We start from the raw sequence: 22037 nt of genomic DNA, 5'->3' as shown, positions 1-22037 counted from the left end.
TACAGTAGGTCAAGAATAAATAACAAAAAGTTCAGTCTCTTAGGTCAACTCCACCTCTGCAAAAAACAATGGCAAAAAGGCAACAGGTAGCTCTGAGGTCCTCAAGAAGAGGGCAGGATAAACCTTGCATACTAGATATGACAAGCCTCAGCCTTTTTGCTAGATTCAGGAAAAAACCTGTAACTGTCCTTTCATTGTTCTAAAATGTTTGTTTTTCCTCATTCTGTTACAGAACTCAGGCTACCTCGTGGAGGTTTTACTTAAATAAGACTCACCTTGATTTGCCCCAATCAGTAAATGCTTTATGGCTAATAATCAAATGAAAATAAGAAACCAATGAGTACTGAGCATGTTCAGCAGGCAGGAATGCTAACAACTGTTAGGGTGTGGGAAATGGAAAACTGGGAGGAGGGGAAATAAAATGTAGTGTCCTGGAGGAGGACATAGGTGGCTGAAGTGAAGCACTCTGCACTGCAACATTTTGTTGCTGGTTTCACTGGTTTTCCTTAATAAGGAAAGAAAGTTAAATGTAGCTGTTCCTATATCTAGTTGATTCAAATGAGGAAAAAATATGTTGCACGACAAAGTGTCATTGTTGTTGAGCTCTGCATATACAATTTAGGAAGGTGAGTATGTTGAGCCCAGTATAGAATTTAGAAAGTCTAGTCAAAATTCACTGAGAGGGATATACAGGGACTTCCATAGCCCACGGCAGGACAACCAGTTCAACACCCAACAACACCATAGAAAATATTTAATAAGCCAAAAGGGCACCACAATGTGCACATGATAGTTACAAATAATTAACAAATTGGATTTAATTTACATTGTTCTTAAGCCACAACTGGTGGATGTGTGGTGCAGCTCACAATATTACTAGAGGTCTGCAACCAGTGAAAGAAAAACACTAACATCCCCCCTCCCTACACACGCTCAACAGGCCATGGGAGAATCGGTCCCCATTCTGTCTCCTTCAGCCTTCTTTTGCTAACTTTCTCATGCCATCCTAACCCCAGCTTCATTTCTCCCTCCCTCTGTCCTGTTTGTATCCTCTTAGGAGAGTAGATTCTTCTAAAAACTGGTCATGGTTAAGAAGCATTAAATTCTGTTCCCACTCCCACCCCATTTTCATGATACCTGCTGTAGAGATGCCTGTAGCATTTCAACAACATACTTACATAAGAATCTTGATGATGATGTGAGGGAATCAAGGTATTTTGTTTTAATAGGTTCTTATACAGCACTTTTGGTGAGCATGGCCATTTCTACACATGATTATCTATATCATTTATTACCATTTTATAAATTAAGTGACTTGAAGGCAGAGTGAGGCGTCACAAAGCAAGCATGGGGTCCTGTCTCCGTTTTCTTTGCAATGTTAACATAGGGTGGACTGGTGCCTAATCCTTTCCTGCCGCCCATTGATTCTCCCCTTCAAATACTCCCCCAGGTTGTATTAAACATTTCTTCCCTTCTGGGCTCTGAAACTGGAAATGTGGATAGTGTAGTTTAGTGGCTAAAAGAATGAGCTATGAGCCAGGAAGTCTATGGTTTAAATCTCACCTCTGCCATGAACTCTGTAGGTGGCCTTTGGTAAACAACTCCATCTCAGATTCAGCCCACCAATTTTGCAAGGGAGAATCAGAGGTCAGGTAAAGTGTAAAGCACCCCTTTCTGCCCACCCACTAGTTATCCTCTGCAAATCCTTGGGGGGTAGGCGGATAGTTTTATGAGGCAAAGACAGGATTGGGAAAACTCTTGTTTGCTTTATAGTGTGCAGTTATGACCTGAATAACACTTTTTAACATAACTTTCACATAGAATTTAAGAGTTACAGTGAAATGAGACTAAAACACAGTTCCTAAGTGGTTGCATCTTATAGAATAACCAATAACAAGAAACGTGCTGCTTCTGAGTTGCTAGCTACTTAGAAATCAAGCCACTGGATTGTGATTAGGCAGTGAAGCATGCAGGGCAGGTAAGAGTGTTTTCCAAGAGGAAATATGGATGCCTGAGGGCCTCTACTGGGATTTAACGTAAAACAATTACAGAATTTGTAGGCAGGCATTTTGGTGGAGGTAATTTTCTCACTTCATAGCCACCGAAAACAATGCAACTAAGATAGGATTAAGACAGGTTTTGTGGCTATTGTGGGATCTGTTGGGACTAGGGGAAACTGTTATGTCTCAGCTTCAGGTGAGACAGAAACACCCCCCCTTTCTTGGATTAGAAAATAGATTGTTTGCTGACTGTTAGCAAGTTCCAGTAAGAAAAACCAGGATACATTCCTTCCTTCCCTTACAACCAGCCAGTGGTTGCTCCAAGCACATTCCAGATCTGCTAGGATACCTTAATTGTCTTCACCTGGATGATCTTGCCAACATTCCTGTGAGCTATTACAGCTCCTATGGAGTGGAGCATGCTCTCCTTGTTTTTCCAAATCTGCCACTGCCAAGCCTCATTGAAAATGATACACACCTATGTACAATTTTATGGGTTCCCTTATCTGCTAATGATGTACAAGATGTCTGGATGAAAATGGTCCCTTTTTAGTGAATGTTGACAGTAATAGTTTCAGTACAACCCATGATGAGAAATTAGAGCCAGTAAAAGGTAAAGAGGTAAATATGCAACTTTTTGATGGTGTGTTTTGTTTTTAGCACTGAGGTTTTTAAAATTAATTATAGCTATTCCACACAGGTTTGAAAAAAATAGTTTTTAATATATATAACTGCAACTTCAGTCCTCACAATATCTAATGCAAAGATATTAGTCGGGAACTACTCTGAAGTACACAGTTTAAAGGACTGTAACCTTGGGACATGGGTTGGGCAACTTTATTTGGAAGGCTATAAATTATGTTGGAATGACTGGAATAATTTCTCCACCACTGAGTGTGATTGTTTAATGATGGTAACACACCACATAAGAAACCAGTGATGCAAACCATGACTAGAAACCTGTCCTCAGCTCCTAGAACTGTGGCCATCTTCGCCATCCTGAGAAAGGAGAATAATTCCATAAACAGTCATCAGTTCATTTTTCAGAGGCTAAGATATAATAATGGAAAGCTACACAGAATAAACAGACGCATAAATGGAACAGCTGAATCAAAATGGTACTTGCTTATGTCCTATACACACTTACCAGGGAATAATTATTATTATTATTTATTTATTTATTAGACTTTTATACCGTCCGACTAGCAATAGCTCTCCGGGCGGTGAACACAAGAAATACAATAAAATCACATAGTATAATACAACAAAAACATATAAAAATAAAATAATCTAAAATCAATCACAGCAGATTTTAAAATTAAGTTAACTTAAATTAGTATGCCTCGGAAAAGAGGAAGGTTTTAACTTGGCGCCGAAAGGATAACAATGTCGGCGCCAAGCGCACCACCTCGGGGAGACTATTCCACAGTTCGGGGGCCACCACTGAGAAGGCCCTAGATCTTGTCACCACCCTCCGGGCTTCCCTATGAGTCGGAACCTGGAGGAGGGCCTTCGTAGTAGAACGTAGAGTACGGGCCGGTTCGTATTGGGAGAGGCGTTCCGACAAGTATCGTGGTCCCATGCCATATAAGGCTTTATAGGTTAATACCAACACTTTGAATCTGGCCCAGAAGCATATTGGAAGCCAGTGCAGGCGAGCCAGAACAGGTGTTATATGCTCGGACCGCTTGGTCCTTGTTAACAATCTGGCCGCCGCATTTTGCACTAGCTGTAGCTTCCGAACTGTCTTCAAAGGCAGCCCTACGTAGAGCGTGTTGCAGTAGTCCAAACGCGAGGTTACCAGAGCATGAACAACTGATGTAAGGTGCTCCTTACTCAAATAGGGACGTAGCTGGGCTACCAACCAAAGTTGGTAGAACGCATTCCGTGCCACCGAGGCTACTTGAGCCTCAAGTGAAAGGGAAGAGTCTAAAAAGACTCCCAGACTAAGAACCTGTTCCTTTAGCGGGAGTGTAACCCCATCCAGGACAAGGTATGTATCCACCATCCGATCAGAGAAACCATCCACCAACAGCATCTCAGTCTTGTCAGGATTAAGCCTCAATTTGTTAGCTCTCATCCAGTCCATTATCACGGCCAGGCAACGGTTCAGAACATCGACAGCCTCACCTGAAGAAGATGAAAAGGAGAAGTAGAGCTGCATGTCATCAGCGTACTGATGACAACGCACTCCAAAACTCCTGATGACCGCTCCCAACGGCTTCATGTAGATGTTAAAAAGCATGGGAGACAAAACCGACCCCTGCGGGACCCCACACTGGAGGGCCCACGGTGTCGAGCAATGTTCCCCAAGCACTACCTTCTGGAGACTGCCCACCAAGTAAGAGTGGAACCACTGCCAAGCAGTACCTCCAACTCCCAACTCCGCGAGCCTCTCCAGAAGAATACCTTGGTCGATGGTATCAAAAGCCGCTGAGAGATCAAGGAGAATCAACAGAGTCACACTCCCTCTGTCTCTCTCCTGACATACGTCATCAAACAGGGCGACCAAGGCCGTCTCAGTGCCAAAACCAGGCCTAAAACCCGATTGAAATGGATCTAGATAATCGGTTTCATCCAATAGCGCCTGGAGCTGGCCCACAACCACTCGTTCCAAGATCTTGCCCAGGAATGGAACATTCGCTACTGGTCTGTAGCTGCTGAAATTTTCTGGGTCCAAGGAAGGTTTTTTCAGAAGTGGTCTCACCACTGCCTCTTTCAGACAGCTAGGGACCACTCCCTCTCGTAAAGAGGCACTTATCACTTCCTTGGCCCAGCCAACTGTTCCATCCCTGCTAGTTTTTATTAGCCAGGAGGGGCAAGGATCCAGTATCGAAGTGGTTGCACGTACCTGTCCAAGTACTTTGTCCACGTCCTCGAGCTGAACCAACTGGAACTCATCCAATAAAACATGACAAGACTGTGCTCCGGACACCTCATTAGGATCAACTGCTATAAATTGGGAGTCTAAGTCCCGGAGGATGCATGAGATCTTATGCTGGAAGTGCTCAGCAAACCTATTACAGCGGGCCACTGATGATTCTACCGTGTCCTGAAGGCCTGGATGGAGTAGCCCTCAGACAACTCTAAAAAGCTCCGCTGGGCGGCAAAGAGATGACTTAATAGTGGCAGCGAAATGTTGTTTTTTCGCCGCTCTCACCGCTCCTACATACAGCTTGGTAGAAGCACAAACCAGCGCATAATTGCATCCTTCGGGAGTTCGTCTCCATCTCCGCTCAAGCCGCCTCCTCTCTTGTTTCATCTCTCTCAGCTCTGGAGTATACCAAGGAGCTGTATGAGCTCTACACAGGAGAGGGCGCGCAGGAGCGATTGTGTCAACAGCCCGGGTCATCTCTGCATTCCACAGATCAGCCAGGGCTTCAACAGAAGCGCCAGTCCTATCAGCCGGAAAATCCCCCAGAGCCCTTTGAAAACCTTCAGGATTCATTAGTCTCCAGGGGTGGACCAATTTAATAGGTCCCCCACCCTTGCAGAGGGGAAAGGCTACTGACAGTCTAAACTTCAACAAGCAGTGATCTGTCCATGACAACGGGAAAGATGTACGACTCCCCACTTCCAGATCACTATCCCCATGTCCAGTAGCAAAGATAAGGTCTAGAGTATGCCCCAACACATGTGTTGGACCACTAACATATTGAGACAGCCCCATGGTTGTCATGGCGGCCATGAAGTCCTGAGCTGCCCCGGACAAAGTAGCCTCGGCATGGATGTTGACATCCCCCAGTACTAATAGTCTGGGGGATCTCAGCAGTACCTCCGAGACCACTTCCGTCAGCTCAGTTAGGGAAGCCATTGGGCAGCAAGGTGGGCAGTACACCAAAAGGATTCCCAGCCTGTCTCTCTGGCCCAGCACAAGGTGCAAACACTCCAGACCGGTAACTGTATGGACATGGTGCTTGGTGAGTGAGATGGAACTCTTATAGACCACAGCAACCCCACCTCCCCGACCCTCAGATCTACCATGATGCTGGACCAAGTACCCCGGTGGGCAGAGCTGGGAGAGACCAACTCCTCCCTGCTCACCCACCCAGGTCTCGGTTATACATGCCAGATCGGCTGCTTCGTCCACAATCAAATCGTGGACGAGGAAGGTTTTATTATATACCGATCTGGCATTTAAGAGCAGCAACTGGAGATCTGAGAGTTGGCTGAGAGGACAACCAACGACCCTGCGGGTGTGAGAAGGACCGGAACAAGGCACAGCCACCACATGTCTGGGCCGCGTTCCCCTTACCTGGCACGTTCAAGACCCATTGAACTCAAGGAGGCTTATGTCTGAGTAGACGTGTCCAAGATCACACTTATAGATATTTTCAAAATGTTGATAAGCATACAAAGCAGGGTTTTTTTTAAAAAAAATGCAACAACTTTAAGAACATTTTTCTCATTTAATTATGACATGTCTGCTCAGAAGCAAGTAGAAGCCTACAAGAACATCTATGAGGAGAGATACCATCTATTGCATACGGACGTTGTCGCTGCTGCCGGGGGGCATGCCGCTGTCGGGGATTCTGTCGCCGCGGCGCGCGCCGCCGCCACCACCGTTGCCGGCCCGCTTGCATGCGGGCATTGTCTCTGCTGCCGTGGGGCGTGCCGCTGCGGGGGACTCTGTGCCGCGGCCCGTGCTGCCGTTGTCGCCGCTTGCCCGCTTGCGCGCGGGGCGTTTTCGCCGCTGCTGGGACCGTGTTGCTGCCGGGGACTTCGTCGCTGTGGCTCGTGTTGCCGCCATCGCCGCCGCTGGTTGCGGGCGTTTTCATCATCGCCGAGGACCGTGCCGCTGCCCAGGATATTACCACTGCGGCTCCGCTGCCTTCGCCGCTTCTCTGCTCGTGTGTGGGCACTGTTGTCGCTGCTTGGGGCTGTGTTGCTGTCCTGGTGCCATCGCTGGCGGCTCGTTTTTGGCTGGGGGGCCCGAGACTGCCATTGTTGTTTGAAGAGGACTAATTAATTTTAACGTTGTTTGTTCGGTGTGTGTGTGCGTTACTGTTGGGTGAATGATTGTATGATTGCTTGTCTGTGTGAGTTTGTGTATTTTTAACATGTGCCTGGGAGAAAAGATTCCATCCTTCGTGGGGGGGCTTTCGGGGGCCCCAATTAACGTAGTGACGGGTAATGGGAGGTATGGCGTTAGGAGGAGAACAGGCCAGGTAAGGGGAACTCGTCCCAGACAAATTGTGTCTGTGCCTTGTTCCGGTTCTCCTCATACCCACAGGTTTGTTGGTTGTCCTATCAGCCAGCTCTCGGATCTCCAAGTGCTGCTTTTGAATGCCAGGTCGGTACATAATAAAACCTCACTTGTCCATGATTTAATTCTGGAGGAGAGTGCCGACCTGGCATGTATAACCGAAACCTGGGTGGCTGATCAGGGAGGAGTTGCTCTTTCCCAGCTTTGTCCACCCGGGTATTTGGTTCAGCACTGTGGTAGATCTGAGGGCCGGGGAGGGGGGGTCGCTGTGGTCTATAGGAGTTCTTTCCCTCTCACCAAGCACCCTGTCCAGATGGCGACTGGTCTGGAATGTCTCCACCTTGTATTGGGCCAGGGAGACAGACTAGGAATACTGTTGGTGTACCGTCCACCTTGCTGCCCAACAGCTTCCTTAGCTCAGCTGACCGAGATAGTCTCGGAGGTGCTCTTGAGATCCCCTAGACTTTTGGTACTGGGGGATTTCAACGTCCATGCCGAGGCTGTCTTATCTGGCGCAGCTCAGGACTTCATTGCCTCCATGACAACAATGGGGCTGTCTCAATTTTCTACCGGCCCAACGCATGTGTCGGGACATACTCTTGATTTGATCTTCGCCACTGGACATGGAGATGGTGATCTGGCGGTGGGGTGTTTTTCATCTACCCCATTGTCATGGACAGATCACCGCTTGCTGAGATTTAGACTTACAGCGGCTCTTTCCCTCTGCAAAGGTGGAGGATCTATTAAGTTGATCCGCTCCCGGAGCCGGATGGATCCCGCAGGTTTTCAGAGGGCTCTGGGAGATTTTCCGGCTGATAGGACTGGTGCTCCTGTCGAGGACCTGGTCGCACTGTGGAATACGGAAATGACCCAGGCTATTGACACGATCGCTCCCGCGCGCCCCCTCCGCTGTAGAGCTCATACAGCTCCGTGGTATACCCCGGAGCTGAGAGCGATGAAACATGAGAAAGATGGAGTGCAGATGGAGGAAAACTCCCAGTGGATACAATCATGCCTTGGTAAGTGCCACCAATAAGTTGTATACAAAAGCGGTAAGGACAGCAAAGAAGCTTTATTTTGCTGCCTCTATTAGATCATCCCTATGCCGCCCAGCGGAGCTTTTTAAAGTCGTGCGTGGGCTCTTACACTCTGGCCCCCACGATACTACAGAAACATCGGAAGCCCGCTGCAACGAAATTGCTGGACACTTTCAAGATAAGATCGCATGTATCCGCAGGGATCTTGACTCCGATGTTGCGACAGATGAATCCATTGAAGTGTCCGGAGCACGGCCTTGTCCTTCATTATTGGATGGGTTTCAGTTGGTGCAGCTCGAGGAAGTGGACAAGGTGCTTGGAATGGTTCGGGCAACCACGTCTGTTCTGGATCCTTGCCCATCTTGGCTAGTGAAAGCTAGCAGGGCTGGGACCACCGGTTGGGCCAAGGAAGTGGTTAATGCCTCCTTGAGGGAGGGAGTAGTCCCTGGTAGCCTCAAGGAGGCAGTAGTGAGACCTCTTTTAAAGAAACCCTCCTTGGACCCAGATAACTTGAACATAGACCGGTGGCGAATGTCCCTTTTTTGGGCAAGGTTTTGGAACGGGTGGTTGCCGGCCAGCTCCAGGCACTCTTGGATGAAACCGATTATCTAGATCCGTTTCAATCCGGTTTTAGGCCCGGTTTTGGCACCGAAACAGCCTTGGTCGCCCTGTATGATGACCTTTGTCGGGAGAGGGACAGGGGGAGTGTGACTCTGTTGATTCTCCTTGATCTCTCAGCGGCGTTTGATACCATCGACCATGGTATCCTTCTGGGGAGACTCGCGGAGTTGGGTGTCGGGGGCACTGCTTGGCAGTGGTTCCGCTCCTACTTCGCGGACCATCACCAGAAGGTAGTGCTTGGGGAACATCACTCGACACCATGGACTCTCCATTGTGGAGTCCCTCAGGGGTCGGTCTTGTCCCCCATGCTTTTCAACATCTACATGCAGCCACTGGGTGCGGTCATCAGGAGTTTTGGAGTGCGTTGCCATCAATATGCTGATGACACGCAGCTCTATTTCTCCTTTTCATCTTCTTCAGGTGAGTCTGTTGATGTGCTGAACCGTTGCCTGACCGCGATAATGGACTGGATGAGAGCTAATAAACTGAGACTCAATCCAGACAAGACCGAGACACTGCTGGTGAACGCCTTCCCTGCTCAGATGGTGGATGTTCACCCTGTTCTGGATGGGGTTACACTCCCCCTGAAAGAACAGGTACGTAGTTTGGGGGTTCTTTTCGATTCTTCCTTGTCTCTCGAGGCCCAAGTGGCCTCGGTGGCACGGAATGCATTTTACCATCTTTGTCTGGTAGCCCAACTACGCCCCTATCTGGACAGGGACAACCTCGCCTCCGTTGTTCGTGCTCTGGTAACTTCAAGATTGGATTACTGTAATGCGCTCTACGTAGGGCTGCCCTTGAAGACAGCTCGGAAGCTTCAGCTGGTGCAGAACGCGGCTGCCAGACTATTGACGAGGACCAGTCGGTCTTCGCATATAACACCTATTCTGACGCGTCTGCACTGGCTTCCTATTTGCTTCCAGGCGAGATTCAAGGTGCTGTTTTTGACCTATAAAGCCTTACATGGCGTGGGACCTCAATACCTTGTGGAACGCCTCTCTCGCTATGAACCTACCCGTTCACTTCGTTCAGAATCTAAGGCCCTCCTCCGGGTACCAGCTCATCGGGAAGCCCGGAGGGTGGTTACTAGATCTAGGGCCTTTTCTGTGGTGGCCCCTGAGTTGTGGAACAGCCTCCCCGAAGAGGTACGCCTGGCGCCTACACGTCTATCTTTCCGGCGCCAGGTAAAGACCTTTTTATGCTCCCAGGCATTTTAATCTTTTAATTTTCTTAATCTTTCTACTTTTAACATGTATCCTTCTTAATTTGTGTTCTATTTCGTTTTTGTTGTGCTTTCTGTTGTTTGTTTGTACATGTTTTTGTGATTTTTTACTATGATATATTGTATTTTATCTTGTTTGTTCACCGCCCTGAGAGCTATTCTGCTAAGGGCGGTATATAAATTGAAATAATAAATAAATAAAATAAATAAGTACCACTGAATTTAATGAGATTTACTCCCACTCCCAGGTGGACGTATAGGATTGCAGCCTAAATGTAAATACAAAGGAATAGTCGTAAACATTTTTCAACAATTAGAGAATTGATTATAAGGAAGACCATCTACCAGCCATTGTTTCAAGACCTCCACGTGGTGCACAGTGAGACAACATGGACTGATGAAACGCCAATTCCATGAGCGCCAGAGTAAATTAGGTCAAAAATACTTAAGCTAGTTTAAGTAAAGATAGCATAACCTCAAGGAAACATACATAAGTAACATTCATTTGGAGAAATGGAAACTTAAACAATAGTGGTGGCTGGTGCCCTTTGCGATTGATACAGAAGGCAGAGAGGCCAACAGTAGGTGGAGCCAGCGGCAATGACAGGCAGAGCCCATGCATTCTAGTTTTGCAACCACCCTCCTCCCTACTGAGTTCTATAATGCCAACAATGAGACTAAGGGCTTATCCACAAGGAAGCATTTATTTGTAACAAATTCACTGCTTTTACCATCGTAATAGAATTGCAAGATCCACACTTCGTGCTCAATGGTAGCTTCAAATCTGTTGTTTTCCATTCACACAAGTAGGAGTTCCTCTGGGAAGGATTAGTGTCACTGCTTCCTTCTGGCCCCGCCCTCTCATTTTATATTTTTACTCCCTCCGGTTGCTCAGTTACTGGGCATGTGCAAATATTTTTTACCTGCGCAGTATTTCTACTCCCTTCTGTCCCCACCACTTCCTGAAGTTTGGCAGTTGGAAAGAAGTGGGGTCATCTGCCCCCCCCTTTCTCCACTGCCCCTTGCTTTTTCTGAGTTAATTTTTCCCCACTGGAAAAACAAATATTGATATTAATATTGATATGTTTGAGGTGACATTAAAAAAAATCCAGTTAGATTTTTTAGGGAAAAATATCGGAGACCAGACGTGGAGAGAGTTCAAAATTCTCTCTGCAAATAGTGAAGGGGGGAGGACAGAACAGTCAGACGTTGTTAGATGAAAATGAAAAAAAAATTGTTTTTGGTGAGTAGCACCAAACACACGCTAAATCACCATGTAGATGAGCCCTAAGGTGGAGGAAGCTGCAGCGGTGGCTGGTGCCCATTGCGAGTGGTAGGATGGAAGTCAGGGAGACCAACAGTAAGTGCAGTCACAGCCAATGACAGGCAGACCCAATCCCTGATGGGTTGTATATAAGAAGGCAGGCATGTGGAGAGTGGCTAAGGGCAGACAAGTTGGTGGGGCAGTACTCCATTTGCCCTAATGGACCAGCATCCACTGGGAAGCTGACAGCCAGGACTGGATGTAAATAAGAATGCAGGCAGGTGGGGGTTGGCAGGACAGCACCCCATTTGTCCTAAAGGACCAGTTTTGTACACACCATCTGCTACCATAGAAAAGACTACCAAGACAATATTGTGCTGAAATATGTTTGCCATTAGACTTTTGTCTGGCAACTTGGGTATGTGTGCAGACAATGTGTGGCAACTCTTTAGGGGACCTGACTTTTTATTTCTTTATACCAGAAATAGAAAACCTGCCTGGCCCACCCACCGACCCCTGGAAAAATGTTCTAGTCTACTAGCTTTTCTAAGAGAGAGAAAGGGAATACAGATGCCCAGAGGCATAAGCCAATGGGTACATAAGAGCACCCTGAAGAGCTTCTTTAAAGCAGCAGCATGCAAAACAAAACAACCCCAAAATGTACTGACAGAATGGGAGGAGGAAAGAACTCAGGATTCAGATTTCACCCCATTTAAGAGAAATAGAACTCCTGAGAAGTTTTTTCTTTTCTTTTGACCACTAAGGGCTGCTTGAAGATGCCTGAGGCTGCAATCCCAAACACAACGTTCTGGGAAGTATTGCCAGTGGGTCTTACTTCTGAGTAAACAAGTGTAGGGCTGCACTGTAAAAATAAAAGGCAACAACTGCTAAATCACTCAAGAATACGGATTCCTAAAAGAGAAGTGATTCAGATGATCATGAAGCAATAACAGAGGCAGAAAAATGAAACAAAGTGTATCAGGTCAGTCCCATACAACAAGAACAGAAGGCCAATGCTGAATCATCTGAATCACATTTCTAGACTGTGTAGAAAGAAATTAAGGATATTTGCAGTTCCATTTGAACTGATAGCCTCAAACTCTAGACTAAATGGGTTACACCCTCTAATCCTGAAAGAGATGGTTACAGAGATTAGCAGTGCCCTAATGAAACCTTTTGATGACTTCTTAGAGGGGAGGGGAGAAGGATAAAAGACAAAATACACATACCATTCCCTTAGGAAGGAACTTCAGTAGGGCGGGTCCAGGAAATAAGGATCCTAAAACATTGACAGAGTAAGGCAAAGGATTATTGAAACACCCAGAAACAAATCTTAAAAGGGATGTGCAGAATAAAAATGGTTAACATGGATCCAGATTGGATATTCCTCCTGTACATCACAACACTTTAGGTTAAAATAACTTTTAAATATATAGATACTTTACAAAAGATGCACATTTACAAAAGAGTAAAAAAGGGTATTAAAGATTATAAAGGACATATAGAAAAAGAAACACACACTCACATAAAAAAGATATTTGTTTTAAATCACTTTTGAAATTCAACAAGAACAGCCAAACCAGTGCACAACTTTACTACATTACTACAAAAAGGAAGTGGTTCCGCAGCTAGCTAACAACAGATTGTTCTGGTAAAAACAGTGGAGACAGACAGGCACAGGAAGGAAAGCATGACGGTATTGCACTGAAATGTAAGGTTGTTGTTGGGCTATGTAAAGTCACACAAATAAAAAAAAAGAAATTTAAATAACTATAGTTGGAAAATTCAGCCTCAAATAATGGGCCAAACTTTATAGTAGTGACTCAAGTCTTAGGCTCTGGGTTGCTGCCAAACTGATATCAAGCCTATGGGTGGTATTCAGTGGTAGTCCCACTGAGAGCTGTCTCATTGAAGTTAATAGACATGACTAAGTTGTGTTCATTAATTTCAGTGGGTCTACTCTGAGTACAACTTAGCTGAACACAATCCTATGTGTATAATTTTCAAATGAGAAGCCGGGAGAGAATGGGGGTGCTGAAACCTCCTTCTTGCTCATTGCTTTTCCCAAACAGCTCTTTCCTATCACCATGTTTTTCCTAGCAGAAAATCAGCCCAGCTTGAGGAGGGTGTGGTGTGCGGATCTGTGGGAAGGTGGAACTTGCAGCCTATCTTTGTATTTGTTTATTTTAAGATCCCCTCCAGGCAGCTTGAGGGAAAGTTATAGCACTCACCCTCCACTCATGGCTTTGCCTCTTGAAATCCAGCCTCCCCCCCCCCATTGTGTATGATTTGCAACTATTTGGCACAACCAACCAGTCTAAAGCATATGCCTGTAGCTGTAACATCTAGTTTGGCCTGGGCTCACCTGCTGTCCCCAGGTGTGATAGAAGATGCTGTCCCATTGCTGGTGCTGGAGATTCAACCACCAAACTGATCAGCTTCTGTATACACTAGGGAGGGGACTCCATCTTGTCCTTCAACTCAGATAGCAAAATGTCTTGGACCAATCCTGCTCTCTAGTGAAGTAATGAGATTTAGATTAGATGTTAAGATCACACAGAAAAGGTTGCCTGTTGCCTGTCTGCATGCTGCTCCTTCAGCCAGGAGACTTGCTCAGCCTAAAAACAGAGAGGGCGAGGTTCTGAGGGCAGGCTTTTCTTACTCTTCCACATTATAAAAACAACCTTTTGGAAATATACTTGAAGTATTTGGACAGCTGTCTGAAATGTTTACAAATCTATCTAGTCTTCTGATGCCATCTAGTGACACAAAGTGGGAACGGAATGGCTTTTGAAATAATTGCCATCATCCATTATTTTCTGCATCTCTAGCAGCCCAGTCCTATGCATTGTTATTCAGAAATAGACCACACTATGTTTAATGAATTTTGTGTTTTTAAGATGATGTGAGCCTTATGGAAGATTTAGTTCTGAGAAAAGGCATATAAGTGCTGAAAATTAAAACAAATTAGGACTTCTTCCATCTAAATGTCTACACATGATAGGTGTCTTGCAGCTTTATACATACTTACCTAGGAGAATGCTGGTTTATTGAAATTAATGGGTCTTACTTCTGAGTAGGCATGCATAGATCTGTATTGTTAGGCTGCAATCCTATACCCACTTACCTGGGAATAAGTCTATTGAATTTGATGCAACTCACTTCTTAATATATACAAATATGTACATATAATTTTTATTTGTAAATATAACAAAAAATAATGGGAAAACAAAGTAACATTTTTTAAAATTCCATGACCAGTTTATGTTAGTAGGAATATCCTATTAATCCTAATTTAAACACATAAATAAATTAATTCCTAGTTGAAGGTGCTGCCTAAATCCTGTGCTTCCACACTGAATATCTCAAGTTCCTATGTTAATCTACATATGTGTCTAGCTCTAAACTTCTCAGATTCCTATGAAACAATGTTGACTATCTTTAGGATTTCCTGCTTTTCAGCCTGATACAGTAACTGGTTTTAAAGGTGCCAAGGCACAGATGGAGAATGTAGCTGCTGCCCTTACTGTCCTGCCCTGCTCTCCTTTCCCATCTGATGCTGGAGCAAAACTAGAATTCATTTGCAATAGAAGAGGATGGATGAATGGACTGTTATAGCAATGGAGTATGCATAGGAGAGAAAGTGGTGGAATCTATATTGTTGTGAGAGATGCCACCAGGATTCTATGGGTCACGTATACGGTATGTGGACCAAGCCTTCTGCCCAACTTGCAAACTATGACACAAATTTGTATACCATTTGCATATGCTAATGTATATGTATAGATGGAAATTTAGAAATAATTAGTATAGTTTAAATAATTTAAATTTAAATAAAACTACAGTGCATCTTGTCATAGGGTGAAGACTATGATTGTGTTAAGTGACCTCTTACTCCTGTCTAGTCATCTTGGCTTTGGTAAGTATATGTATATAATAGACCCTTTTTTTAAAGAAGATGTTTTTAAAGTTTTTTTAAATGTTTTTAACGTTGTTTTGTTTTAATGTATTTATGATGTTTTAGAGTGTTTTTAGTGTTTCTGTTTGCCGCCCTGGGCTCCTGCTGGAAGGAAGGGTGGGGTATAAATAAAATAAATAATAATAATAATATGTAAGTATATATATATCTTTAAAGGGCACAGGGAAAAATCAATTTTGGTGCACTCATAAGTAACAAGCTGTCTGACCAACAGACTGTCAATAGATTAAGCTTTTTCCTTAATTGTATTTCTATGCTAGAAAAGGCTAAACCTATTGAATTTCTGCCTGTCATCAAGCTGTTAAACCCTGTTCTCTTTCAGTGCCAAACCTAAATCATGCAAAGAACGTATGAGTTGTAAGCCAGTTATGTTACTGTAGGGCTTTTGTCAATTGCTTCAAAATGAGCCAGAAAAGTCCCTTCCCAAACAATAGGTGATTGGTTAGAAAGGTGCCTGCACATTTTTGTTTTGTGACTCTCATTCCATAAGGGGTAGAGGTTTTTTTGTTGTTGTTGTTCAATGAAATTTCAGAACTCAGATCCCTGGTAGCTCTGGACTAGGGTTGCCAGGCTCTTGGTTGCCGGCCCTGGCCACCAAGAGATCTTCCGTATCTTTAAAAGTTGTGGAGAGGGGAGGGAGAATTCCACCTTGTGGTTTTTCCCGTTACAGAGTTGCAAGAACACCTGCACTTGGCTGACTTTCTGTTCTCCTAAAGATACAGGATCAGGATCAGGCCATGAACCTGGCAACCCTACCACACAATAAAACACCAGTCCTGAGCAGCCCTCAAAATAGTGCAGAAGAGCTGATAGGGAAGCCTTTTAGAAGGCAGCTTTGAGAACTGCAGTTCTTGCCACACCCACTTTGACATGTTACCCCTGGAGGATTGACCATGGGTAACTTTGGCCCCAGCCTGAAAAAGGTTTGCTATTTCTCAAATATCAACTTTTGGGGCTACAACACAAAGATTTGTTAGTTGCTTGTTACCTGAAAGTCTCCAAGTGACTTTCAACTCTGTTAAAAACACAAAGAAATATATTATACTATTAAAAAAATCCCACAACAACAATAACCCCCATGACAGCCAGAGAAAGGTTTGGCAGCACATTAACAACAAACAATATCATCTTAGTCTATCAAAAGCCTGGGGGGGGAAAGATGAGTCTTCCATCCTGAAGTAAACTGTCATATCTTAACAATGGACTCATAAAATCTACATAGCAGAAGCAGGTCAGTCTCTATGTAAGATAACGACCACACAAATCTGAAATTCAGCTGGAACTACCGATAAATTGTTAGGTGAATATTTCAGTCTGCCAAAAAAAAATTGTTTTAAATTCTGGGCAAATTGCTATATCAGCTGATGCTGTGCCAGTCTTTTTCCCTGTGGGGTGAATAGCTGCTGGGGGCAATAAATTATTTATTTAAGGGAATGGCATTGGAGGAAAGGGCTACACCCCTCTCCTGGAATTCCACTTCCTTGATCTTCAAAGCAGCCCCATGGGTCTACTAATTAGTAAAAGAAAAACTAGGAGAGCCTCATGATGGCTTTCTCTTGTGTCATCTCTAATTTGGCCTTTACTGGCTATAAACTGTAATTACCTTCCAAAGGGATATTGTGCAAACAGCACCAGCCTGCTGTGTCTATCATCATCAGTAGGCTTGTTGACGCCTAGAAATCTAATCTTACTAAATGGAATCAATTGATTAATGTATGATCTCCACCCTCAAATCACACTCATTGATTTAAATAAAATCTCACCTTGTAAAGATTTTTACCCCCTCCACCAAACTCATGTGTGTGACTATCACCTTTTCCCCCTGGCAGGGAAAGATGAAATCCTCCAAAGCACATGTAGAGATAAGGTGGCAGGGAAAGAGAGAGAACAAGAGCTATGCAATCCTGGATTGCTGAGGGAGAGAAGGGAAGCAAGGCTATTCCACCACATCTGCTGAGAGACCAGCTACCTTTAGGTCTCTCCAGCTGTCACTTAGCAACAGCCACAACATCAGGCTGCAAACCAGAAAGGAGAGAAGGGAAGCAGGGCTATTCCATCAGCAACACTGAGAGACTACCTGCCTTAGGTCTATTACCTAGTGTAGGGTTGCCAGGTTCATGGCCTGAGACTGATCCTGTATCTTTAGGAGAAGAGAAAGTCAGCCGAGTGCAGGTGGGGGGAAGGGAGAATCCCACCTTGTGGCTTTTCCCATTACAGGGTTGCAAGAACACCTGCACTTGGCTGACTTTCTCTTCTCCTAAAGATACAGGATCAGTCTCAGGCCATGAACCTGGCAACCCTAGTTTAGATAGTCATGTTTTTCAATTTCCTAGATTGGCCTTCCCCCCACCCTTTTCTAGTTCAGCCCCTTTTAAACATAACCATCCACAACGTTCAGGTATTTATTAACTCAGATAAAATACATATATAGATAAAATACAACAAATATATATAGATAGATAAAAATGAATACAAGTGTACACAGAGAGATAATAAACTTTATAAATACAAAGGTAAGACTTTTCAGATACTTACTCTATTCACATTTTCCCCAATATCATGGGTCTACTTTATCCTGCATTCTCTCATTTCAGAAAGAAACTCAATTTTTCAATAATTTTTTTGTCACCTTGCCTCCCCCCAACTATATTTATAAGCATTACCATTGTACTATATCCCAGATTGTAATCAACCAGTCCTCTGTTTTGGGCATTCCTGGCTTTTTCCATACATGGTAAGCTATGGTCATTCAAGCTGCAGTAAATAAATGAGTGACATCCCTCCACATCTAACATGGAGAATGCCCCCCAACTTCTCATTCTCTTCAATTAAGCTCCCTTAATTGTGGCACCCCTAAGAAACAGAATGTGGTTCGGGGATGGGGAACCTGTGGCCCTCCAGGGATATTGGACTCCATCATCCCTGACATTGGCCGATTCTAGGTAGCGGTGCTGGGAGTTGGAGTCCAACAACATCTGGGATAGGGATGGAAGGACTGTCAGTTTCAATTTTATGTTTCTCATTTTGTCCAATCTTAAATTCAGTTGTCCCAATTTGTGCACCAATTCGCGATTTTTTTTAAAAAAAGATCCCCATTAAAATTCTCCAGCATTTTTGTGAGAATCTCTTTCACTAAACATATTCTTGTATGTAGTTTTGACTGATGTATTCATTTTTATGCACACTTTCCCCTAATCCCAAGGCACAACCATGGCCAGTTCCGGCACTATGCATTGCCATCCCAACCAGCAGTCTCCTCAGCCGTGATCTCCAAGCGCTTGTAGCCTCATCAGGTGATGGCAAATGGCCCCCATGGTGCACCATCTCTGATCATTATTTATTTATTATCCACACAGAACCTTCACAGAGGCAGTCAGGACATGGAGCTGTGTTGTCACATCTCCAACACACTCTGAGACAGCTGCCAGGCCAAGGTCAAGGTAGCAGCCATCTCCCATCACAATCAGTCTGTGCCCCACCTGCACCCACAGAGCTGTCATAGTCCTTGGCAGGGCACAGACCACATGTCCTCATCCTAGGATGCCATCAGTTAGAAACTTTGGTGACACATCAGGTTGACAGCTCCTGCAGGCCCTTCCAATATGCAGATGACACCCAGTTTTATCTTTCTGTTCCATTTGAATCGAACGCGGTGGTTGAAGTGTTAGTGAAGTGCTTGGAGGTGGTGATGGGCTGGATGTGGGACAATAAATTGATGCTGAATCCTTAAAAGATAAGAGGTATTATGTGTCCTGGGTTCTTGAGTCTGTGAGGTGGGAAGATGGCCTGTCCTGGATGAGGTTGCATTCTCCTGGAAGGATCAGGTCCATAACTTGAGGGTGCTCCTGGATTCTGTTGGAAGTGGGGCAAGAGCAACTTCTGTTTGGGTTCTTTTGTTTGTATTCCAGAAGGAAGATAGAGTTAGGGTCCTCCAGCTGGCTAGGCTTGCCTACCTTTACCTGTGCTCTTCTCTACCTAACATCCTTCCATTGTAGACTCATACGCTTAGGGAAGCTGACCTGCCCCTCCTTCGTCTTCTTCTTCGACTATCTGAGGAGAGAGGAGACATCTCTGTCTTTGTTCTCTCTTCCTGAACCATGAGGGCAATATCCAAGTCTGGGCATTGCACCTCCAACGTAGTTAGAACTAGGTATGCCTTTCCTATCTACTATGTATTTCTACAAATAAAGTAGCTTTTCTTATTTTACTAAGTCTCAAGTCTCAGTGGTTTAAATTCAGGGTAAACGCCTGCTTCTTAGGTAATTACATACACTGGCACACACAGCTCAGACCGCTGGGTTACTCTGTAACAGATTGAACTTTATCACTGAAGGCTCAGATGGCCTCGGTGGCTAGGAGTGCCTTTTTCCAGCTCCAGCTGATTTGCCAGCTTCCACCCCTTTGGGACAGAGATGACTTCGCCACTGCACTCCATGCTCTAATTACTTCCAGACTGGATTATTGCAATGCAGTCTATGTGGGACTGCCCTTGAAGATGATTCGGGAACTTCAACTAGTCCAAAATGCAGCAGCCAGATTATTGACGGAAGTTCTGTTTAGATCTCATATAACCCTGACCGCGATAATGGACTGGATGAGAGCTAATAAACTGAGACTCAATCCAGACAAGACTGAGACACTGTTGGTGAATGCCTTCCCCGCTCAGATGGTGGATGTGCATCCTGTTCTGGATGGGGTTACACTCCCCCTGAAAGAACAGGTCCGTAGTTTGGGGGTCCTTTTTGACCCTTCCTTGTCTCTTGAGGCTCAAGTGGCCTCGGTGGCACGGAACGCGTTTTACCATCTCCGTCTGGTAGCCCAACTACGCCCCTATCTGGATGGCGACGACCTCGCCTCAGTTGTTCATGCTCTGGTAACTTCGAGATTGGATTACTGTAATACGCTCTACATAGGGCTGCCCTTGAAGACAGTTCGGAAGCTTCAGCTAGTGCAGAATGCGGCAGCTAGACTATTGACGAGGACCAGTCGGTCTTCGCACATAACTCCTGCTCCGGCTCGCCTGCACTGGCTACCTATTTGCTTCCGGGCAATATTCAAGGTGCTGGTTATGACCTATAAAGCCTTACATGGCGTAGGACCGCAATACCTGGTGGAACGCCTCTCCTGCTATGAACCTACCTGCTCACTTCATTCAGCATCTAAGGCCCTCCTCCGGGTAGCAACCCATCGTGAAGCCCAGAGGGTGGTTACTAGATCTAGGGCCTTTTCTGTGGTGGCCCCCGAGTTGTGGAATAGCCTCCCCGAAGAGGTACGCCTGGCGCCTACATTATTATCTTTCCGGCGCCAGGTAAAGACCTTCTTATGCTCCCAGGCATTTTAATCATTTTAATCTTTTTATCTTTTTAATCTTGTAATACTAATCCTTTTATCATCTTATATTTTGTTTAATTGTATTTTGTTTTCATTGTGTCTTATATGTTTTGTGATTTTATTATTATGATGTATGTATTTTATCCTATTCTGTTTACCGCCCTGAGAGCTACTTGCTATGGGCGGTATATAAATGCAACAAAATAAATAAATAAATAAATAAAATAAACCCGTTTTAAAACAGCTGCATTGGTTACCAGTTTGCTTCCAGACCCAATTCAAGGTGCTCACACTTGTGTTTAAACATGGCTAAACAACTTAGACCCCAAATATCTGAAAGACCGTCTCCTTCCCTACAGAACCTCTTGGGTGTTGTGATTGGCAGAAGGGGCCCTCTTGGTAGTGCCACTGCCCTCAGAAGTTGAGCTGGCGGTGGCCCGAGAGAAAGCATTCTTTGGCAGCCCCTAAGCTGTGGAACTTCCTCCCCACAAAGCTGCATCTGGCATCTTCTCTGTGGTTTTCATCGTATGATGAAGATGCACCTCTTCACTCTGGTTTTTGACCCTTGATAGTTAAACTGTTTTTAATCATGCATTTTATATTGTTGTGACCCACCCTGGCACCTATTAGTGAAGGACAGGTAATAAAATTAAAAGAAGTGGTAGGAGGGAGGTGCCCAGAATGACAAAACAATATGATGAAAAGTCACAATTTTATTCCGTTTTTATGAATAAAAATTATATAAAAAGCCCAACGCGTTTCGGCTAATCACATATAGCCTTCATCAGGGGCTGAAAGAAAGAAATATACACTGAAATTACTTAACATTCTGTTCAGAATTGTAACTTACAGTTTCAGTTTTTTGGGAAAGGAGGGTGGGGTGGGAGTACAAACATTTTCCATCACTATATTACTCACATGCTTGTTTAAATTCTTCCTTCAAAGTGATGGTATTGTTGATGTTATTCAAAAGATTACAAATTGTCAATAACACGTTCGTCAGGCTAAATCTGGTAAGTGTGTATATTGAGAGCTGCCGTGAAAAATATAGTCTATCTTAATTGCTTTCAGCTGGAATTCACGTTTGTTTGAATAACTGCAGACTCTCATTCCTTAGGGATCCTGTTTCAATTACGTATACGTTATATTACGTCTTAGATTATCTCAGTTGGAGTTCTACATCGCTTATTAATTATATTCGCTGTTATCTTGGATTTTAATATATGAGCTTCCTTTGAAAGAGGAATAGTTAAAAACACACATTCTACTATTTTTTCATTAGTCAAAACATTGATATAACATTGAGGCACCTCCCTCCTTCCACTTGTTATATTGAATGACATCCACTTTTTTTCTACCTCTAATAAAATAAAAACA

The 22037-nt window shown here is 44.5% G+C and overlaps 1 long non-coding RNA gene across 1 annotated transcript; it reads right to left on the bottom strand.

The window, feature by feature from the left end:
* Window positions 1-2813: 2813 nt before the first annotated feature.
* LOC133386778 (uncharacterized) lies at window positions 2814-21665 on the bottom strand. The gene is made up of 4 exons (XR_009763287.1): window positions 21579-21665; window positions 13716-13866; window positions 12580-12629; window positions 2814-2999 (listed from the first exon to the last, which is right to left on the bottom strand). It is a non-coding gene; the product is annotated as an uncharacterized LOC133386778 (long non-coding RNA).
* Between the last annotated feature and the right edge of the window lie 372 nt (window positions 21666-22037).

This window comes from Rhineura floridana, chromosome 6 (genome assembly GCF_030035675.1).
Source record: "Rhineura floridana isolate rRhiFlo1 chromosome 6, rRhiFlo1.hap2, whole genome shotgun sequence".
NCBI classification, from domain to species: Eukaryota; Metazoa; Chordata; class Lepidosauria; order Squamata; family Rhineuridae; genus Rhineura; species Rhineura floridana.
The sequence above is the reverse complement of the archived record's forward strand: the minus strand, read 5'-3'. Positions and strand labels throughout refer to the sequence as shown.